Below are 22,599 nucleotides of genomic sequence, written 5' to 3'. Positions count from 1 at the left end.
AGTTAGTATAAATTACCCACAACATTTCCAGTTTATTCCCGTTAATTCCTGTTTATTCCCGTTAATTCCCGTATATTACCGTTAATTCCCGTTAATTCCCATGGAAAGTTTCCAACTTTGAATATTCCTGGAATTTTGCAACCCTAGGGGGGACCATACCCCAGCTTGAGGAGGAGAAAAGGCAAAGATGGAGATGGAAGCAGAAAGGACGCTTTCAGGACCGATCCATCTTGGTTGGCCACGAGGAAGAAAATCTAGCCAAGGGAGAGAAGGAGTTGTGGAATGTAGAGGAAGGGGAGAAGGAGAGGAAACACAGGAGAGGAGGAACGGGAGCGCGAGGAGGGAGATGAAAGGAAAAGTGTGCATGTAGTGGGACGCTGGGAGATTCAGTTAGCGCTTAACGTCTTGCAGGAGTCCCCAAGCAGACAAAATATCATTGCTCGGTTTATAAATCTAATCATTGTCCCTTGCCAGACACCTGTCTCAGTGTTTACTCCTCCGTGCATTTTCCTGCCCCCCCCCCCTCCCCTCATTCCTCACCCATCGTCATCTGTCTCCCCCTCTGTTTCTCCGCGCAACAGAGGACTGGAGCTCGCTGAAAGAAAGTCACCCTGACTTTGAAGAAGCCGTGTGTACCGACAGTGGCCCACAAATAATCGAGGAAATGGAGATTAACATGCATCACATTCAGTGATAGTCCTCCCAAGGCAAACCTCGGGGGTGAGAGCCGCCCTACACTCTTCAGATTGCTCTGCCTCCATCCGCTAATGAAACCCTGCAGTTCAACAGACGGAGGAGTTGTTTTTTAGCAACTGCTTTAGGAAAATTGATTTATTCCTCGGGGGGGGGGGGGAAATATACTGTCATTTATTTTTCGTATTTGTGGCCAAATTCAAAACTCAGCACTTATTCAAATACAATCTGAACGTATTATTGTCTGTGTGGACGATTCTGCTGAAAAGCAAAAAAAGAAAAGAAAGTGACAGACGTCTTCTTTTAGAGTCTTTAGGCTGCACACAAACCGACCTCAAATTAACTTAGAATGTTTTGATGAGAGCTGTGGATGAAAATGAATTCCCCCCCTCCTGCTCTACCATCCCTCTCGCTTTCTGTCTGCTGCAGTTGGCAAGGAAACAAATCTGCAGATTGTTCTGTGCCTGCGAGCCCATCTTTTTTAAAAATCTAATAGGCCACGGATTCTCTTTTACGACAACACCTAATCTGACGGCTTTGTTAAAGTGACAAAAATAATGTGCTTAAAATATCTGCTGTGAATTTGGCACAATTCAAAAAACAATTAGTTATTAAGGAAGTGATTCATATATAAACACATTCTCTGACGTATGGAGATACATGGAGAGATTTGTTTGAAAAAACAATCTGCACCCCGCTGGCTTTAGAGTCTTTTTCTTTATGAACCACGTGGGGTCCAAGGAAAAATATCTTCTCTTTACATACATATTTATATAAAATGTCCACTTATAATCCCATAATTAAAAAAATTATAGTGAAGTTGGAACTTTTCCTTATTTCTTTCAATGAATCAGGAAACTCTTTACTGTAGAAGCTGTTAACGCTTACTTCATTTAGCTAGAAGAGTAAAAATGCTCAATAAATAATGACTGCAGATTGACTGACATTAACAGTAAGTGCAGTGACACTAAGCACTTTAAGAAATGTTGTGTCTACAACAATGAATATAACAGTGAGTCACATTAGAATGTTTTTTTATCCAAAGACATCTCACAGCCAGTACAATGAGAATGAATGTGTTTAGTTAAAAAGGGAAACAGATCTCAGTTTTATTGTGAACACGTCCAACCCCTACAATCTCTTGCTGTGTTCTTCATAGAATTACCACAAACTCGGAGAATATCCGCACAAATGGCTCTGGGCATTTCAAGCAGCTTTTGTCTGGAAAGGACTTAATTTGGAACAACTGTCACAAACTGGTCTGCCTCACTTCTGTAAAATACTCCTGTCAGTAGCATCTCTCTCAGATTGCTCCGTCCCCACAGTGGAAGTGGTAAAGGTGATATCTGTGCTCGTGCAATTGATGTGGGGAGTTAAAAAAAAAAGAAACAGTTAGATGGCCAAAGTCAGACAACTGAAAGGACTCAAAATGGCCGAGAAAATGGCCTCTGTCTGCCGCCTGGCTGCCTTTTAAAAGGAGGGGAGATTTTCAAAGTAATGCCGAGCGAAGGGCAATTCGTACTTTTGCAAAAGGTGTGAATCTAAAAGCCTGTGGGTGGGGAATGTTCATCAGAGAATTTCAAAGCAGCAACACCACTGTGGGTGTCAGGCGCTTTTCTCGGGGGGGGTCCTCACAGATGACAGCCACAGCAAACATGCAAAACACCACCAGCTTTTCCACCCTCACAAGGGCTTTAGCTTCAACTTTAGGAAACTGCTAAATTCACAGCAGGATCCAGAAAAATACTATTTGGGTTTTTGCTCTGCATTTTACCCACAGAAGATACAGCAGTATATTTAATATTATCAACTTTAAGCTCTACATTGTCTGTGGAACGGGGGTGTTCAGAGAAAAGTAATTGCCAGGGCCCTACACAGGCAACAAGAATGCGACAGCCTTGAAGTATAGCAGCAAATGTGTAGATGGGATTCTTGACCTATATAAAGCTGGACGGCTGAGCTAAATATAGAGCTGGCTACTTTTCACCGAGGACAGATGTTAGGACACAGGACTGTAATAATGGACAATGCCAGCTGTCCATGTGAAGCTGCCGGTCCAGATTTTCACTGGGGATGAATGACAATAATCATGTGACTCGGCAGTAATTGCACTTTTTGCGAGTGGAGGGCTGAGTCAATCAATACGACTACACTGCAGTCACTGTTCATAGAGCTGGGCAGAATCACCAGGGGACCTTACACTGAGCACACTCTCCTGCTTGTCTGGACCACTTGAAGTATATCCTGCCCTGGTTTTCTCTTGATGAAAGAGACTTGTAGGAAACGTATGTATTTTCAGAATCTGAAATAAATACATAATAACCTGTGTATCTTGGTTGGCAATGAAACAAAGCTTTTCATGCTTGAAAGGTTGAAGCAGCATCAGATTTTCATTAACCTGAACAAACCTGATCAAGCTCAAGCTAATATGAAGAATACAAAGGCAATAGTAAGGGTTTACCAAAATTAGTGAATTCTTGACCTTCACATTTAACCACTTTGACCAATAAACTCAAATCAGTACATCCATGTGAGCGTTTATGTCAGTTTTGAAAAATTGTTCCTCAAGCTGCTCCTGAGATATGGCATTCTAGAAAGAGAAGGGGAACATATTTCCCAAAAATGTACAATCATGGCTGATGCCGACGTGGGAATGAAAATGAGATTTGAAGCTATTTCTTTATGAAATTGTCTCCTTGTGTATCCACAGGCTTTTCCCTTCTTACTGCAGAGGGACAGAACCACATGCAGATTGCTTTTATTAAAAGACTTTTGATGATATCTCCATCCATCCATCCTCCATTTATCAATCCGAGAGGCGGGATACACAGAGGACAGGTTGTCAGTGCATCACAGATCAACACATAGAGCCAAACAACCATTCTCACTCACGTGAATACCTATAGTAATATGTGTGTGTATGCAACTGATGTGTAGCAGCTGTTCTGTATGTAATGTACATACTCACTCACAATCCCTCATACTTGACAGACGCACATCATCCACTTCCAACAGTCCTTATTACCACAGCAACACAATACAAAGTGTTTTGTATATGTGTACAGTGTGTGTGTGTGTGTGTGTGTGTGTGTGTGTGTGTGTGTGTGTGTGTGTGTGTGTGTGTGTGTGTGTGTGTGTGTGTGTGTGTGTGTGTGTGTGTGTGTGTGTGTGTGTGTGTGTGTGTGTGTGTGTGTGTGTGTGTGTGTGTGTGTGTGTATTCCTGTTCTAAAGGTCTCTGGCAATGAAGGTGGCTGGCATACATGCAGCGTGAAGTCCTTGAAAAGCTGAATGCAGATCGATGACAATTGAATGAGGATGGTTGGAGGAAACGGTTGAGTGGGAGAGAGCAGGTGGTGCAGTGACACGGAGCGTACTGTATTACCACCTTTATCCCCACTTACTCAATTATTACTACATTATCAACACGTCCGTGGGACGGGGGTCAAACCAATCCAGCACCTTGCACAACACAACAACAAAAATCCTCCAGGCACACGGATCCGATTCTGAAAAATACTGAGGGGAGATTCAAAGCGTCTTTTTAAGAGCAATGACTCTGAGACAGCCACCCAAGCTTCATAATTATTTCCCAACAAACTGTAAAGAGGCTGACAAAACAGAGTGTGCTATCATCTGTGTCAAGCAGATGGTTTTAGTCCTGGAACTGCTCGAGAAAAAAGAAGCCAACCAACACTTTGTAGCCTGCATTCTGACAGGCCTGCACTTAAAGGAGGACGAGTGGTGTGGTTTATGTTTTCTTTTATCAGAGAGATGCCGTGAGCAGAGGCTGAATGAGGAAAGGATGAAAAAATTAAATGTTAAAGCTTAAATGAATAGTCCTTGAAAGTGCTCTGATTGGAGAGAGATAAGACGATCGATGCCACTGTTATACCCATAGGATTAATTAATATAAATAGTGAAATCTTCTCTCTGTCTACATGAAACTGGAAGAATACAAATATCTCTGTCCTGATGACAACTTGGATAGGCGAGATTAGAGCACTGGAGCCTGCACAGAGCTTTTGTCTGAATATTACTTTATTAACATCAAAAAAGGAAACTTAAGGACTTCGGGTCTTCATGTTTACCAAGCAGCTGCTGGTTGTAGCTTCATATTTAGTGTGAAATTCTGACAGTCAAAATGTAAAATCTATTTTTTAACATCCCAAAGTTTAGCACACACAGTGACCTGCTTTTTCAGGGAGGATGTCAACACTGTATCAGTCATGTAAAGGTTGGGACGGTTATATAAATCAAAAAACACTACATCAGAAGTAACAAGTACATTTTTAATGTCGACAAACTTAACTAAAAACTCCACAGCCCCAGATTTCTATTGTCTTCAGGCCCAAATGAATAGAAATAATTTGTCCGATTTTGGGCAGCAGCTCTGTTTGAAACCACACACATACTTGATTCTATTCTTTTCAGGCGGTTACTTCCCAAGACCTGTAAACAGACTTTGATGTGTAGAATGTGAGGCACTTCCCTTTAAAGTCTAAAGCCCATTGAAGTCTAAACCATGGAAGAAACTTGACCATACTCACTCATTTGTTCACTCACTCAGACCATTTTTCACTGTTTACTTGCTCTTTAATACTGATACACAGGACAGACTGCTTCATGTCTGAAAGATAGAATGGTTCACCTCAGAGTCCGCTCAGACGAGTGCACTTACAAAATCCTGTTAGTTGATAAAGAGATGAGTGTTTTTAGTCAATGTAATCAAAGTGTCTGCACCTCGTGACCTTGTAAACACATTTCAAAACACAAAAGACCAGGACGTCTACACCTGGCATCACCACAACCAGGAACATATTCACACAAAGGCCGACACATAAAGAGAGACTCGATGGGGGGAAAAGGAAAAAGACAAAGAGAACAATTCCTTGCTCCATGTGGCAGGTGATTGTTTCTCGTTACATTCTTACTAAACGGTTACCTGCAAAGCTTCGACGGGCTTGTGTCAGGGTGATCTATGTCAGCGTCCTGAGAGACCTAATAGAACCGAGGCATAAGGAATAGCAGGTTTCATTAAGGACCTGTATCTGTGGCCCTACACGGCTTTGATTAGTGGATTGAAAGGGAGGCTGCTACTAAAGACACAACGTGTGTGTGAGCGAGTGAGAGCTGAAGGAATGCAGATGGAGTATAAGAGCTGCCATAGCTAGTGGTGAGTGTGTAGGCTTGTTGACATAGGTAGGCTGTAAATGATAGCTGCTCTGTGCTCCATGGCCTCTCACTGACGAAGGAATTGAATGGTAGGTAAGGTTGGAGGGCCATGGATCTGCTGGGAGTTTTACAGGGTGACACACACACAGAGAAATGGGAGAGTGAATGTCTGCAGAAAGCAATGAGGGATGTAGGTTAGCACACTCAGCAGCACCCCATAATCCATAGGGAGTTTCTAGTCATGACGATAAAAAAAACAAAGACGGTGGGGAGGAGAGGCAGAATAGAGCAGCACGGGAGTCAAGACTTTTACTAAAAATATGCTCAGCCTCGTCTTTGCATTTGCATCTACACTCCTCAGCAATGCAGCTTCCTTACAACGGCAGTTGGGTCGTATTAATATTGTGATCGACAGGAATACGCTGCAGATTTTACATTCTTCTTCAAAAACAGGGATCCTTCACCTTGAGTAATAATGGCAGAACAAAGGCCATACTACATTAAGAATCCTCCCCATAGAGCACAACCTTCTAGTTCACATGAAGAAAACTACTTCAGTCTTCAATCTGAAGTAGTTAGGATCTCAGTTAAGGGATCTCTTGGTTCTACCTTGAACGCACGAAACAAGACACTTGGCAATTAACTGAGGATTTTAAATCAGCTCAATGTCGATAACCTCCCAAAATGCAGGATACTAATTAACACAGAGCGACAAGGAGAGATGAATGAATTGATTTTTAAGTTTAAAAATGAAATGATCACTTAAATTAACAAGAATTTAATAAAGAGTATGAACGGGGATTATCAGATAATGGGACAGTGAAAGGATGAATAATTTCTAATTTCTCTACATTATTAAATTAAACGTTAAACATCAGACAACTGAATCCTGAAACGGGTTTTTAATGATGGGCAGGACTGAAAATTATCAGGTGTAAATGTCTGCGGGTCTGCTGAAAAGCTCAGAGCTATATCCTATTTATGAAAACCTTTGGAAAAATATATTCACACAGAAAATCCAACCATCTCTGTGAAGGCTGGAAAAAGCCACTGTGCTGAATAAACAGTTCATACAGAACTGACCAGCAGAGAGCTTCACCAGCTTTGTGATAAACCCATAGACTGTTTATAAAAAGCTGACGACATAACAGCTCCCCAAAAAGGAAGCAAAAACATCTGGATCCATCCAATCTGACATCTAATCTTCTCATGCTTGTTAGTGAATTGGGCCAAATTAAAAAAACAAATAAGATTATTTTCCTCTTCTGTGCTGAAAAGGAAAACGTCATGATAGACACTTGAGACTAATTCCTGATTGGTCGAGCATGAGACAAAACTGTCTATCTCCAGTAAGTTGTCAGACACATATAATAACAACCTGAGCATATCACAGCCAGAAAACAAGGACTCTTGTGTGTGGAGGTACTTTGATGTGGAGAAATGCCCGGTTGTATTACACCGTTTCAGAATGCCAGGTAAAGCTTTCTCTGCTACACACTGGACCAATTCCAAACATTTCTCATCCCTGTTAATCATTTAGATCCAAAAACATGAGAAAAAAGGGCCCAGTCTGAGAAACACTAGAACAAGCTTTGAAACCTAAATACGTGCGGTGAGCAGTTCGAGATTACGACAACCGGCTGTGTCTCAGGCTAAATCTCCCCCAAAGGATCCACAGCCATTTTCATAAAATAATAAGAAAGGTCAGCACCGGCTCCGTTGTCTAAACTGGCCTTTGAGATATGGTGTTGAGAAACATCTCAGAGCTCTCGTCTGCTTCTCAGTGAATGAGAGGAGTTTCAGGCTGTGCTGATGCAGCTCATCGCTATAGACAGACAGGTAGTTATCATTCTGCAAAGGCTCCCTCTCACAGTGTTGAAAAGTCAAAGGGATCCTGTTATGCAAAGTTATGTCTCTCTGAAAAATATAATTTTAGACTAACATGGAGTCGTACAGGAAAGTCACCTTTGTGCAAATAGAGGAGTGTACAGGGTAATAATGTAAGAAACTCTTGGCTTCCACCTTTACTGGACATGAAAAGTCGAATGAAAATAACTTTAGTTAAGTTGGCACTCTCCCTCTCTATAAAGTAAAAGCATAAATGGTACTTTAACAAGGCCTTCTCTGCAATACTGCTGTTTTTTTCACCTCTAATTTTTAAAACAATGTCTCTGTCTGCAGGACCTTTGTTTCACAAAATTATTTTGTCCAGACGAGAACATAAAACAACCACAAACGCTTAAACAGACCAATGGGTAGTGATAAAGTCTGCATTAACAAACCATTAAAAACCAGCAAAGAAGCCTGTGGTCCGAGTGAAATTGGGCGAGGCAGATGCCTGTGAACGCCTGAAATGTGGCGCAGTAATGGTGAATTAAGCTGTTACTTGTAATTGGACCTAGCGGTGCTAACTAGACATGGAGAAAACGTCATATAACCCCCATTGTTGTTGTGTCTGGCACATGCTCATTACACAAAGCAACCGTGGGCATTCACAAAGTGAGCTGTGATGTTGCTGTTTCCCAAACGCTCAGACTACCCATGGACACACGGAAACCATACCCTTTAAAAATCTGTACTTTCGAATGCCTGTGAAAAAATCCTGGTTTTAGGTGACTTAAACCCTGTTTGAACAAGAGGATCAAATGCAGAGGAAGAAGTTTGTTTTGAAAAATATCCACATTAGTGTGGACAGGGTGTAAGACGCCGCCATGCTGCAGCATACTATATGTAGGATAAAGCATCAAGATAAATATTTGACTTTGACCTAAAATGTTCTCAGTTTGGACTCTGCACAGACACAGTAAGTCCTCATTACAAAAACATGAAGGCTATTAAATGGAGGATTTGGCCACACATCCGCACGCTCCTGTGGTGTGGAATGTGAAAGTCTGCACATAATATCTGAAACAACACATTTTTACACACACACACACACACACACACAAAGAGACTGACTGTACAGACCTGACTGACCATTTATGTGAATAAGGGGTGAACGAAAATAACAGAAATGTGCCCGAGTCGCGTTTCCCTGCAGTGTAGCCTGACTCACAGTTGATTCCAAACAGTGTCAACATTATGAGTCAACATGAGCTTCTTGTTATGCTAATGGAGGATACATGTCACATTGGATATGCTGCGTGCATGACTGGACAAACAGGAGAAGAATAGATGCAAGTTCTTCTTGTTTGCAGAGACGCTCTAAACAGCAGCGAGCTGGCTACTCCGGAGGATTCCCAAGGTTAGTGGAATGAAAACAAAAACAGCGACTACAGCTTTCCTTGGTGGCTGCATGACTCTCGAAAACTACTTCATCCTTGGTATTGAACCAAAATTGAATTGACCAAAACTGCAGTGAATTAAAATTGTGCTTAAATGTAGAATGTGTGAGACCTTGGAGACGTCAGCCGAGCTCTGTTTGTACTCACCCATACTGTAGTAAGAAAAAAAACAAAACTTGTTTTTATGGGTTTCAATTTTGAATTAAGATAATAAAATAAACCAAACCTAATATAAAAGAATATGTATTTGTATTACCCAGAAGCCATAAAACTTCGTGGCCCTTACACACTTATGGTACATCCCCACTCGAGAGTTTAACTATTTTGATAATTACCAATATCATCCTGGTGAGTAAATGGACACTTAATTACCTGCACATCTCAATCCACCTTCCACTTGACCAGAGGTACAGTGAGCCAGATAAGTGAAAACATGTGGGTGCAGAATCCTTAAAACAAACCTTGTGCTACACACCAAACTTCACATAAAACCGTTTTAATTGGTGGAAAAAAAACACTGATATTTAAATATATTACAGGTTTGTAAACACTCACATTTAGAAATTAATGAAAGCATACACTGGTCTTACTCACGTACTGTGTATGCCTGCCCTTTCAGTGAGCAGAGCTGTAACCTTGTTATATTTGCAAATCTAATGCTTTGTACATCTTTTGCATACGATAGCCGACAGCAATATCCCATCTAACTGCAATGTGAGTGTTTCCACAGATGTGTGTAGATGGTGGATTCATGGTGTTTGTGTGTATGCGTGTTAAACTGCACTAGGTTTATGTTCCCCTGTCCCTGACACGCATGGTTATATTCCAGACTAAAGCACAAAAGACCATCAGTGCTCCCACATTAAAGTCATGGTGCTACACAGGCTGAAGATATATCCAGGCAGTAGGAACGACAATCAGCATTTACAAATGTAAATCTGAGTCTTACTGTTGACGATTGTCGCGTCTTTATCTTCATGAACTCTGCTTGAACTCAACAGTAACCGTAACCTGAACTGTCGTCATAATGTGGTTTATTTACCATACCATATTTATATTTTATAGGTCACTTTAAACATACTATCTATATGTAAAAAATATACTTTATTTTAACTAAATATACATAAAAAAGCCATGTCAAGTAGATTTTTACTGTTTTCACGCTGACCTAAATCTACTGTATTTTCTATAGCTGGCAATATTGAGGTTTAAAAGAAAATTAAGAAGCAATGTTTTAGTATTTAAATGCAGTGTGAAGGAAATACACACATCTGGATTAAGACTCATTAAAGGCCCACATGGACAATGCATAGCATTATTGAGGATTGATATTAAAGAGCCAGTCAGAAAGGATATTATGCATGACCCTCACCTTCTCTGGTGCACATATTGCAGTTGGAGCACAAGGAGAGATTGCATTGCTCTGGTACATTGCCCCAGCTTCAATGATGGAAAACTGCAATTTAATCTCAGAGCAAAAGCAGACAATGGGATACAAAATAAAATAAAAAAACAAACATGTGAGACATGTTTTTAGACTCATATATTCCTCCCTCTCTTTTCCTCTCTCCATTACGTCCTCATTATCATCACCTCATCACTTAGACAAGGACGAGGGATGAGCCGTGCCCGTAGCATGCCTCAGCAGCATGTCGGCCCACATTTATTAAATCTCTCTCCTCCATCTTTGGCTTCCAACACCACAGCTCATTTTCTCATCTCTTCCACCTATATGTGTTTCACTGCAAAGAGATGATCTAGATAAATAGATGAATGATGAATGATTGACTTACCAGAGCACCAGTACCTTCTTTAACATGGATGGCAAGTTGAGAGCTGTGTTTGTGACACTCTCACTATAACATTACAAACTCATGGCTGGTAATTGTGCAGCTTGTCAATGGGATATGTGCCTTTTCACCAGAGTTTTACTCTTTCCAAGTTGCATTTTGATGCCACGGTACAGCATTGGCCGAATTATCTATTTTCATATTCTACCCCTGAGCCTTAATGCCTGAGGGATCTCACAGATTATGCAGAGGAACTGTGCAGTACCTAGGCATTTTTAGTATTGAAGGAGGAAAATGAGGAGGCCATGTGTGCATTTATTTTGGCTCAGCTGACTGATTTCTCTCCCTCTTTTACATACAGTGCACATGCATGTGGCGTGTGCATGTGCGTGGTGTAGATTACAGTGCACTGTATATTGCAGGGTATGTGGACGTACTTATGTAAAGTGTGTGTGTGTGCATGGTTAACCTTGTGCGTGCTTTCTTGAAGGGTAATATGTGTGTAAACTCATTCCAACTGCATTAAAAGCAATTATTTGATGTTTCCAATCTCCCTTCTCTCTCTCTCACACACACACACACACACACACACACACACACACACACACACACACACACACACACACACACACACACACACACACACACACACACACACACACACACACACACACACACACACACACACACACACACACACACACACACACACACACACACACACACACACACACACACACACACACACACACACGCACTCACACATACACACACTTGTTTGCAACATTCCCCTCCATGTGCAAACCACTGATAAAGTGTTTCCCAACAGCCCTATACACAAATGCTGTGGCCTTAAGTGTCCTCTGAGTCCCCCCCCCCTCCCGCCCCCACCACCCAGAGTGCTTCAGTACATATGTTTCTCTATTCACCGCTACAGCGATTAAACAAGGAAGGCACCATAAATATAGACATTTATATGTTCAACAATTACTCTCCTTATTTAATTTTTTCCTAGACTAAATTCTCCACTGGTTCAAATGAGCAGCTAATGACTGTGCAGTGAGAAATGGTGACATATGTAAGAGTGTGTGTGCGAGTGCCACGAGGGAGAGAAGAAGAATCACTCCTCTGAGTAGTGTAATTAGTGACTCTGCTTTACATTTGGAGCACACACACAAGCACACAAGTTTATATTTAAACACTGTCGACAATGTGACATGTCGTTTACAAAACAAAATCTAATTAACACACAATCATTGTTATTAGTACTATATGATAATGCAATTATTACATAATAATAATAAACACATGATTAAAAATAAGGCCTATTACCATTAATGTTTTTGTTGACTTAATGTAATTATAATGACGAACCTCAACCCAACGCTTACCAACCTGAAACTCCCTATAATGTGGGTTTGTGTGTGATAAGACTAATGACTCATAAGAAAAGTAGGTCCCTACAACACACACACAAGTACACACCAGATCAGATAGTTGTTGATCTTTAGACTTTCAGGTCAGGGGAAAACTGTGAGAATTGGAACTAAAGCGCAGGTTGAGGCTCTGTGGTGACAGTGAAGAGAGGCCCTCTCCGATGGGAATGGATGAATAAGCCATGGAACCAGGCAGCAGAGGCACTGGTGTGTGATAACAGTGGCCCTGCGATGGTAAACCTCTGATGCACACACATGTGCACACAGACACACTCACACCAGCGCGAGCATTCAAACTCATATCAAAATCAGATCTCAAACTGTGCTGTAGAACTGGGTCACAGAGTGCCTCTCGTACAGAGTGCATAAAGTTTTATAGATAACAAGAGGAGTGAGAGGGAACTACAGTGTGGGAGACTGAGGGTGCAACAGGATGAGTGCATGGGACGAAGCCGGCCTGAAATAGGAATATGAAGCCTGGAGACTGTGCCACTAATTTGAAAAACCCATACCTATCCTCTGTCAACTTTATTGGCACATTTCTTTATATGGTGCATTTATATAACACCATTTACTGCTGTGTTTTGGTGACGGAGGCTCACTTCCCTGTTGGAGATAATCATCTCTCCTCCCATGTGTGCACACAGCATGCATTATTGAGAGACCTCTGTGCCTTAGCAGCTCCTGTAGCACATGGGTTATGTTGCTCTTCCCGGTTCCCTATTTAAAATATGCTAGATTTAGAAGGTGCGTGTCTGCAAAGGAAGGCAAAGTCTATCCTGCAGGGACACATACAACCCCTCACTACTTAGTTAGGAATAAAAATGCCCACAGAGATTGACAGAGAGGCAGAATCTAGCCATGTAAATATATGCAATTCAATTACTCCCTTGAGTTTGAAATTAAATGCAATGAAATCCCAAGCAAACAACATTTCCTGAATAAACTGAAGGTAATCAAGTCATTTAAATCACCTTTTACGCGGCTATCAAAAGCTATACCACTAAAATAAAAGCCCAGCAACCATGACTCAGCATGAGGCGACAGTAAATAATACAGGTCATGTACCAGATGTACCTACACTGTGTTTGCAATCAGCGGGACAATTAAGAGCCCTGTAGCGAAGGTGATTAGTTATTTCATTGTAAATAAACTCCTCTGTCTCAGTAGGGCTACGTGATGCATTACTCAGCCCAGATATAGGAGCGTTTCTTAGGTGCAGCAGCTCCTTCATTCAGCGTGAGTGATGGTCACAGGGGATTCAGGCAAGGAGTCCAAGTCCATATAACACATAACCACAGAGAGATTTACTACGAGCTCTCTGCAGGTTCCGGGGGAAAATCCGCACTGAGGTCACTGTTCCCAGGCCGATAGTGTGACTGCGCATTCGGTGCGGGAGAAGGATTAACAGCGATTACAGATACCAAAGCTTTATCTTTCAGTGTTAAATAACAATACAGGACTAAGGTTAAAGGTGCACTATAGTCATATTTTATGTGGAGCAGTTTAGCATCTTTCAGCTCATTGATTTGGTTTGGCCACCTTTCTGCCACACAGAAGCTAATACACCAACTGTAGACGACGCAGCCGATCACCAAACAGCTCTTGAATCCTGCTGTATTCTTACAATAAGCTCTCTCAGACATTTTACTCGAGAACTAGTCCAGAGAATGTCCAAATCAACCGTCATATTTGTGTTCTCACATGCAACCCCTTTGGATAATTCCAGGAGAAGGTGGAGTCAGAACATGTCCTAAAGCTACATAACTGGTGAACATAGTGGAACCATTTAGCTGTCAGAGCCACATATTTCGCTCAGGATTTTGTGGAGATTGAAACAAAGCTAAAAGTGTAAATATTTTACTGTAATTCAAAGGCATGAGAATGAAACTCCATATGGTCTGAATGCATAGAAAGAGAAAACTCCACAACTGTATAAGGTGAGTTGAAAGTGTGTTAACAGCTTGTTGCAGTGCCTAAATAAATAACCTAAGGTTGTAACCCCAGGCAAGAGAACACTAAGGACACACTGCTCTGACACGAGTGTATTTTCAACACAAAGAGCCAAGCATGACTGCACACGTCTGCATATAGATATATATCGTCGCCTTCCGCAGCTATTTTAAACCTGCCCTCAGATGACACAGTGACCTCACTGCCAACCAATTTCCTTTTAGATTACTTCAGTTGTAAGTGCTTATCTTCTGTTTGGACTTTTCGTCTAAATCAGGACACAAGTAGGGATCAATTCCTTCAATTCAGCATCCAGCTTCCAAACTTGATTGACTTCCCTTGCATCTTAACTCAGAGATTCACAGAGACAGCAGTCGTTAAATAACACATCAAAAATATGGTTCTTATGAATTATTTTAGACATTTTTTATAGGTGGATAACAAAAATACTATCAGGTAAACATGGACTGAATTTTTGCTTTGCCCAAACATGTCATCAATAATTCCTTTTAATTCAGATGTCTGATCTTTGATTTTGAAAAGGTCCAGACTTCAAAGAAACAACAAAATTCTCCAACTACCCTTTTTTTTTGTTTTAGGTTTGTGTCTGTTTTATTCAGGCTTGTGTGTCTGTGCTGTGTCGGTCTGGATGCTGTAGACTGTCTGTAGCACCGCGTGAGCCATTTGGTCATGTGAGAGCTACAGCAGGGAAGGAAATTCTCATCTTCATTTCAATGGCTTCTGGAAACAGATCTTCACAAGGACTGAGTCTATAAATCCACCAGTCCTTCTCAAAACGACACAGTAAGGGACCTTGAAAAAGAGGTGACTCGAATCAAACCGGTCGGGCCTTACAGGAAACAAAAACAATCCGTGACAAAAATCCCAAGCAGCCACACATGAAAGTGGGCATGGAACAAGAGAGGGCAGCTGAAATGCAGTGTGAATTCATGAGAATAAGGAATGAGCTTTGAGGTGGACAGCTCTGTAGCAGAGTGAAATTCACTGAAAGGCCAAAATAAAGGTAAAAAATCACATACACACACGCTGGAGCTGGTCAAATACCAATTTCCTCTCTACATATGCTCAGCACCAATGTAAATCCTGAGCTTATGAGGAGGAGTTGGTCCAAGACGTATTGGTTTTGAGATTCACTGAAGGGAATCAATCCTTGTGTCATGGAGACAAAGTAGTCCCACGATCCCTCCGCTGAGAGAAGTCAACTCATATTAACTGACGGAGTTAAACACTGTGTTGAAATGAAGCATCTGTTCCTCCGAGGGCAGAGTGAGTTGTACCCCTGTTGTCTTCAGAGCTGCAGCATCCGAGCGGCTCGGCCGAACTAACTTGAACTGTGAATAATGGGCTCATCCACAGGTCAAACAGCCCAGGATGAATCATACATGCTCAGGAAAAATACACATCTCTGAAAGGTTTTCTCACTGGATGAACCAACAAGCGAATCAGGAGCCTCTCCTCTGTTTGTCTATGCGTGTTAGGCACGGATCACTGACTGTCAGCGTAACACACTCGAGCTCAGACCACACAGGGGCCACAGATCTTCAGGCCAAATCTGCGTGCGAGTTTAAATAAAGAACCTGAATAAGTTACATTATTCAGCACAGGTATAGCTCCCAGGGATTCTTTAAACTACCTTAAAAGAAAATAACTATGCTTGGATAAAGTTAGGATGGTGTGGTGTTCTCTCACTTTCTTGTAAACACAATATCTCAAGAACGCCTTGAGGGACTTTCTACTAATTTGGTAAAAATGATAATTTTTGACTTGAGTTCAAAGGTCAAGGTCATTGTGACCCCGTAAAACATGTTTTTGGCCTTTTGAACATTTTAAACATTCAGTCTGCCTTTTAGAGAATGTATTAATATTTTGAACAGTTGTCACTTTGACAAAAAGATGAACTGATTAGATTTCAGAGGTCAAAGGTCACAGTGACCTCATATGACTCTGGGAAAAAAGATTATGTAGACTAAAGCTGTACTGGTCGGTGGAAGCATATACCGCAGGGTAGTAATTAAAGTTTTAATAATATTTTTTATAAACTCTAAGCCAGACTGTCTAGACATTTTGGCCTTTTGATCCCCTCACATAAAAAATACTTGCAACTGCTGAAGTCGTAGTTATAAAAACAACACTAACATCTGAGTATTGAGGTAAACTGTTTTTGCTTGTTTAAAAGCATTGAAGCAACACTTCAAGTATGATTGGAGGGGTTTATGGCATCTCCAGGAACAAAGTCACAACCCAACAACAAGACCCACAAGAAACACAACAGTGCAGTGTGACGAGGGGGCAGTAACAATTCTGTGCAATTCAACGGGCCACAGCATCACCTTCACAAAAATGTGTGCCTGCATGAACACAAAAGGTGCAAACACACTGAAGCTAATACAGTCAATTGTGCAAAATACAATTATACACAGTGACCTGGGATCACCAACAGGAAATGAAAAGCATAACAAAGGAGAGCACCAAAAAAAAGAAGGCGTGCCAAAGCAGCATATTTTCAAACCTCAACTATAAGTGCGAAGGGAAAAGGAAATTCACCACGACAGTACAAAAAGGACGGAGACAATTTCCTTTGAACATGTTACAGGTAAAGGGAAAAGATCCAGCCCATTGAATCACACACACTGTTTGCATGCAAAGCAACCAGATGTTTATTCTGACTGACAGGGGGAATATCAAACGCTTTAGTCTGAGACACACGGGGGGGGAGCAGGTTTTGAACTCCAGACCAAACCGAGAACCAATCTGCGTGTGGGTGCAGTGTTTCCATTTACAAGATGGCCTGAGATCCAGCAGATGGAATCTAGTCCCTGGTCCCCATGGTAAACTTCCACACCTCTCCACGTAGCCTCTGCGGCACAGCTCCTCAGTCATGACTGCAATGTGTGAACGACGTGCCTGTGACAAACCTTCTTCTTTGGGCTACAAGCAAAGACAAATGTTCTGCCTCAAAAAGGCCACATGATACCTCGTTGTTCAGTCAGAAACGTTCTCATCAGTGTCGTGACTAATGCAAGTGACCTGAGCATAATGTATTTTGTTCCGGGAAGGATTCTGTGTCCAAACAGAAGCGGTTTCATACTAAGCACAGTGAAGATAACTAATCCTGTGAGACAATACAGAACATGTATGTTGTGTTATCTCTGCACTCATGACAACACAATATAGGGTGATTGAGAAAACGATTTAATCTCTCATCATATAATGCAATGGTGAAATATCTTATATAGTAAATAACAATACAGTATATATATATTGAGAACTGTTTAACTTATCAGCTTTAAATTTTGCATGTGTATTGTTATATACAGAATGAATGGCTGTGTTTAATTTGGTGCAATTTGGACACGCAATAGATTCAATATTAATAAAATTTGTATAAACAGAAAACCAGCGCTCTGTTGCAGCATCAAGGATTCTCCAATCTGAGGTCCTGTGTACCGAGGAGACCTTCACCAAACTGTGAATAAACAAGTGAATAGCTCTTTGTGTGGCAGCGGTGGAGCAGCCTCCGGGTTCTGTGGACTGAGTTCCCCAGCAGGTCTCTATTTACCAAGGCTCAATTACTGCAGGTCGCTTTTACAGTTTCAGAGAGAAAAGCTGCAACCACCATCACCACAGGCCGAGCAAACAGCCCATTCCAAAGAGGCAGGTTTAGAACGGCCACTGTACTGGTATTTTAAAACTTGTGGTGTTAAGTAACACATTATGAATCAGCTTAAAATACAGTGGTTGTTGTTCACAGCAGCACAAACAGCTTTAAAAACAACTAAACAATAACAGAGACATTCCGGCAAATCACCCTTTCGTCACTGTGACACTTTGGTAGCTATTGTTTATGAACCAGCATTGTTACTATGTACAGACAAAGCAGGTTATTATCGTCCCAGGAAACAACATATCTGTTATTTGTCAAGACACATTCTCTTTAGCAAAATTGCTGATGACTTCCTTGTAGTCCCGTCTTTGAGGAAGTTACGAGTCTCTTTTTTCGGCTGGTTGCTTGATTTTCATGATGCAATTTTCTAATTTTAGTTTGACTTCCTAAACCCAGAGGGACACACTTCATTCATCCCTCATTTATCTATTACGCTTTGAGGTTAGCAAAACACAGGGACAAACAACCCTTCACACTCACACCTACAGTCAATTTAAAGTCTCCAGTAACCTAAACCCAATCTGCATGTCTTTGGACTGTGAGTAGAAGCCAGACAAGCGGCGAACATGCAAACTCCACATATACAAAACCCGGGCCGGGATTTGAATCGTTTACCTTCTAACGGTGAGGTGATAGTTCAAACTGCCACACCACCATTTAATTCCATTCAATTTCATTGTATTTGTATAGCACCAAACCACAACATGCATTATCCACAGGCACTCTGCGTAGCAAGGTCCGGACCTTACAGTATGGAAGAGAAACACAACAGATCCCATAATAAGCACACTTGGCGTCAGAGGAGAGAAAACCCTCGCAACCAAGCAGCTTTGTTGCACACACTCAAAATCTGTATTTCTGTCCATGATGGCTTCTTTTTGGCTCCACTGTATTTTCTATATTAAAATGTTTTTGAAAAACAAAAACAACAAATGTTAACCGACAGCCCCACTTCCACTTAAAACATGACAGCTTTTCCTTTTCATTCGATTCATTTAACCACCTCTAAGAAAAGACACATGTTCCCACCCCAATCTATCACTAAAACAAACAAAAAGCTGATCAGAGTACTGTATTCCCAGACGTTAAAACACCGTCCTTGATAGGAACAACCCTGGCAGCTTCTGCAACAACCCTGAAACTGCTGCTGCAACATCTGTGGATTGGTTTCTTTTCCCACCTCGTCTCAGTTTGATGCTTAAGTCGCTCTGTCAGCTCTTGTGTGAAGAGAGGTAATCTTTGGACTCCGAAGTTAGATTTTTATTTAGCCTGAGGGAACGCGGAGGAGGAGTGGATCGAGTATGACAGAAACAACACACTTACCTAAGACTCAAGGTCAGTCGCTCATCTTTAGCCCTCAGCAGATCACCGACAGAAAATGTGGCACTGCCCAGGAAGTTGCTCTGCGGAACCGGAGAGAGAAGACAAAAGCCGATTAACAAGACGTGAAGTATTTCAGCACTGAGTGTACAGTTAAAAAAAAATTAAGCGACAGAAGAGGACAGTTATTTTCTTCTTTTGATCATATCACGCTGAGACACACAATGCGTCAAAAAATCACTTCAAGCCCTGTGATTTCAAGAAGCAGAGATGTTGACACGAAGCATGCGGACACACAATCCACTCCCCCTTTCTGTCTCTTTCTCCTCTTTCTCGCTGCTCTGACAACATGTGTTTGCTGCAGGCGTGATGTGAACAGGGGGTGTCAGCGCACCAGAACTGGGTCAGGGAGAGAAAGGTAGGGGACGAGCCCATCAGTAAAGAAGAGAGATGATCCGCATTTGTGGAAAACAAACACACACCCACACAGACACACACACAAACGTATGGACACGTGCTGCACCTGCAAGTAACATCATCGACATGCTAGCTTGTGCTGAAGGAGGGGGGGGTTAAGACCACGCCAAGGTCACAGGCTTGTTCTACACAAAGATAGAACAACGTGAAGGTAATTAACAACGGGCACAAAGGTGATTCCACGTGTTTCATCCCACTCGGGGGAAAGAATCTTAATCAAAGTGTCTGCAGCTTCTTTAAGATCCTGAGATGCTCCAATATAATTTTGATCGTCCTTTTATCAACCAACCTTGGCTGAATTTTTTCTCTTTCACAACAGCGTCATTGATGATTTTTAAAAAAAATTATGATACAAAGACAACTTGTGTCTCTGTGTTTCTCGAGAACAGTTAGAGGCTCTGCCGTGCCTGTGAAGATAGGAAAAAAGATGAGACAAATATGTTTCAGATGTTGTAAGCAAACACCACAGAGCTTCCATGCACTATATAGATTTTAATTCTCCCCCAGACAATGTAAAACAAAGTCAACCTTTGAAAAGAATGCAACAGATCAGTGGGTTTCTTATTAAGCAAAATGACGTACTGCATGTAACATTATTTTTCATTCTCTCAACTGACTTTTTTTTAATTCATCAAAAAATGTTTCAAAAATACCAGAAAATATCTCCAGTCTTGCATGTGAAGAGCAGCATGGTGTTGCCACATCTGAAAATGTTTGGCAGTTTTTTTATAAACTAATTAAAATAAAACTAACTCATTAATTAAGTTTGATTCAAATTGATCCAGCTCGTCACGACATCAGTGTTCTTGTTGGTATTGTTAAATATCCCAATCGTAAATGGACAGAAATCCCTCCTTATTGTGACAGCCGTCCCTGACCTTGTGTTACCTTTCATCATCAATAGCTGCTAAGAATTCCACTCATAGACTGTATATAAAAGGTGGACGACATGACGGCTCCCTCAAAGAGAAGTCGAATACTCAACCCAGCCGAGCCAGAGAGAAATGAGTCCGACCCTGCACCCGACAGGCATTCAGATTTTTCTTTTGTGGGTAAAACCTGGCTCGGAATCATCCGATAATTTGAGTTGAGATATCTGTGTCGGGGTCTCAGTGGTGAATTACTGTAAGAAGTGAGAGGAGGTGGAACAGTGTCATGGAGCCGGGGTCATGTGGCAGCAGTGGTTAAGTGGTCGTGACGGATCAGAGCCAGCACCCTGACACACAGGTCTCATGACTGTTACGTTCCCTATAATAAGGTAATGAGAGGCCTGACTCTGATCTTTAGCTTTGTGAGATTAGATTTTGTCTTCTGCTGAAAATATTTTTGCACTGCTGCTTTACAGCACTTGCTCTAACATTCAAATTATTTCACTCCTTCTCTTCGATTGTTCGGCTGCACTTGAACCTTTAATCTAGCTTCCTCCCTCTTCCTCCCCCTGGACTCCCTTTTCTCTCCCACTTCTTGGTCTCCCTGCAGTCTCCTGTAGACAAGAAAAGGCCATCCTGTCTACTGACCTTTTCTCTCAATCATTTTCTCCCTGCTAGCCCATACGAATCACTATATGCTCACGGCAAAAACACGGCCCCAAACACGCTCCCGTGTCCCAGCCCACTCACAAGTGGGCAAACACTGAGGCACACACGCATGCGTACACACACAGAACAAGAAAGAGGAAGAGACCTAAACACAAGGTTGGTCAACAGTGTTATGTGAAACCAAAAAAATAGTCAAAGGTGGAAACAATATACTCAGAAAGATACAAAAAAATGAAGAACCATCTTCACTCCCATTACTTCATGAATTAAACAGCGCCAGGATACCCAGCAGGCAACACTTATTATGCACAACGTCATATTCCTCAGCACTGACGTGTTAAGGCCAATCCCAGTTTGCCCTGATATCTCAGGGCACAAGGCACAGAAGGGCATAACACACCGAGGAGGAACATTATATCCCTATGTAGCCATTACCCGCAAGCCGCTACAGAACGCCTGGTAAATGGTCTTGAAAATCCATTCCTTAGCATCTTTTTATGGGCCCTCACGATGGAGGCTTTAAAAGTAATGAAGCTCCGGAGACCGTCTTCTTACGCAAGATCAAAGTGGCTGTACCACAGAAAATGAGGGAAAGATGGAGGCAGGAGGAGGAGTGGAGTGAGAAAAGAAGATAAATGATGCTCTTCCAGGATCATGGAGGATTGATTATGATGGTCTCGCTCGGTTCCCTTCTCACATGCTCCGGCTCTCTCTTCTTTTCTATCCATCTCTCCACCTGTTCCTGCTCATCCTCTTGACTGCTTCTATTGGCCATGTGAGAAACTTTTGATCTATGACCCCCCCCTCGCAAGTTCAGAAGAAGTGACAGTTACATGAACCTTGAGACAAACACAGGTTTCAATTGAGGATTGGAACTGAGAGAGGCACTTGTGTAGGAGGACGCAGAGCTGACATCCTGTGAGTCGACTGCAGGCGGCTTGTCTGTGGCTCTTTGAAGGCCAAAGTGTCGGCCCATCACTTGGCAGAGGTAAATGGTCCAACTCAAGCTGTAGATCTATTGATTTTTCTCAATGCCCTGGGTGACAGAGTGACACACACTACCTCTCTCCATCATTCCCTCTCTCCCTATCTGTCCCTCTCACTCACACACACACAGACTGCAGAGGATACCTGGAGGAGAGGACATTCATTCAGATGCTACGCCAACAAATGACATTTGATATAAATGGCAGCAGTTACAGTTTTGGCACTCGCTGAATAATATGCATCTGGCACACATTTATGAATATG

At 41.8% G+C, this 22,599-nt stretch overlaps 1 protein-coding gene across 1 annotated transcript in view; it reads right to left on the bottom strand.

Annotated features, from left to right (window-relative positions):
- Nucleotides 1-19,407, bottom strand: part of inpp4b (inositol polyphosphate-4-phosphatase type II B) — a 71,857-nt gene extending 52,450 nt beyond the window's left edge. The window contains exon 1 of the mRNA XM_061089201.1: nucleotides 19,337-19,407. The gene's annotated coding sequence lies outside the window, so the exon portion shown is untranslated. The remainder of the gene's footprint in view (nucleotides 1-19,336) is intronic.
- Between the last annotated feature and the right edge of the window lie 3,192 nt (nucleotides 19,408-22,599).

Source organism: Limanda limanda, chromosome 2, assembly GCF_963576545.1.
Source record: "Limanda limanda chromosome 2, fLimLim1.1, whole genome shotgun sequence".
In the NCBI taxonomy this organism is placed as follows: Eukaryota; Metazoa; Chordata; class Actinopteri; order Pleuronectiformes; family Pleuronectidae; genus Limanda; species Limanda limanda.
The sequence above is the reverse complement of the archived record's forward strand: the minus strand, read 5'-3'. Positions and strand labels throughout refer to the sequence as shown.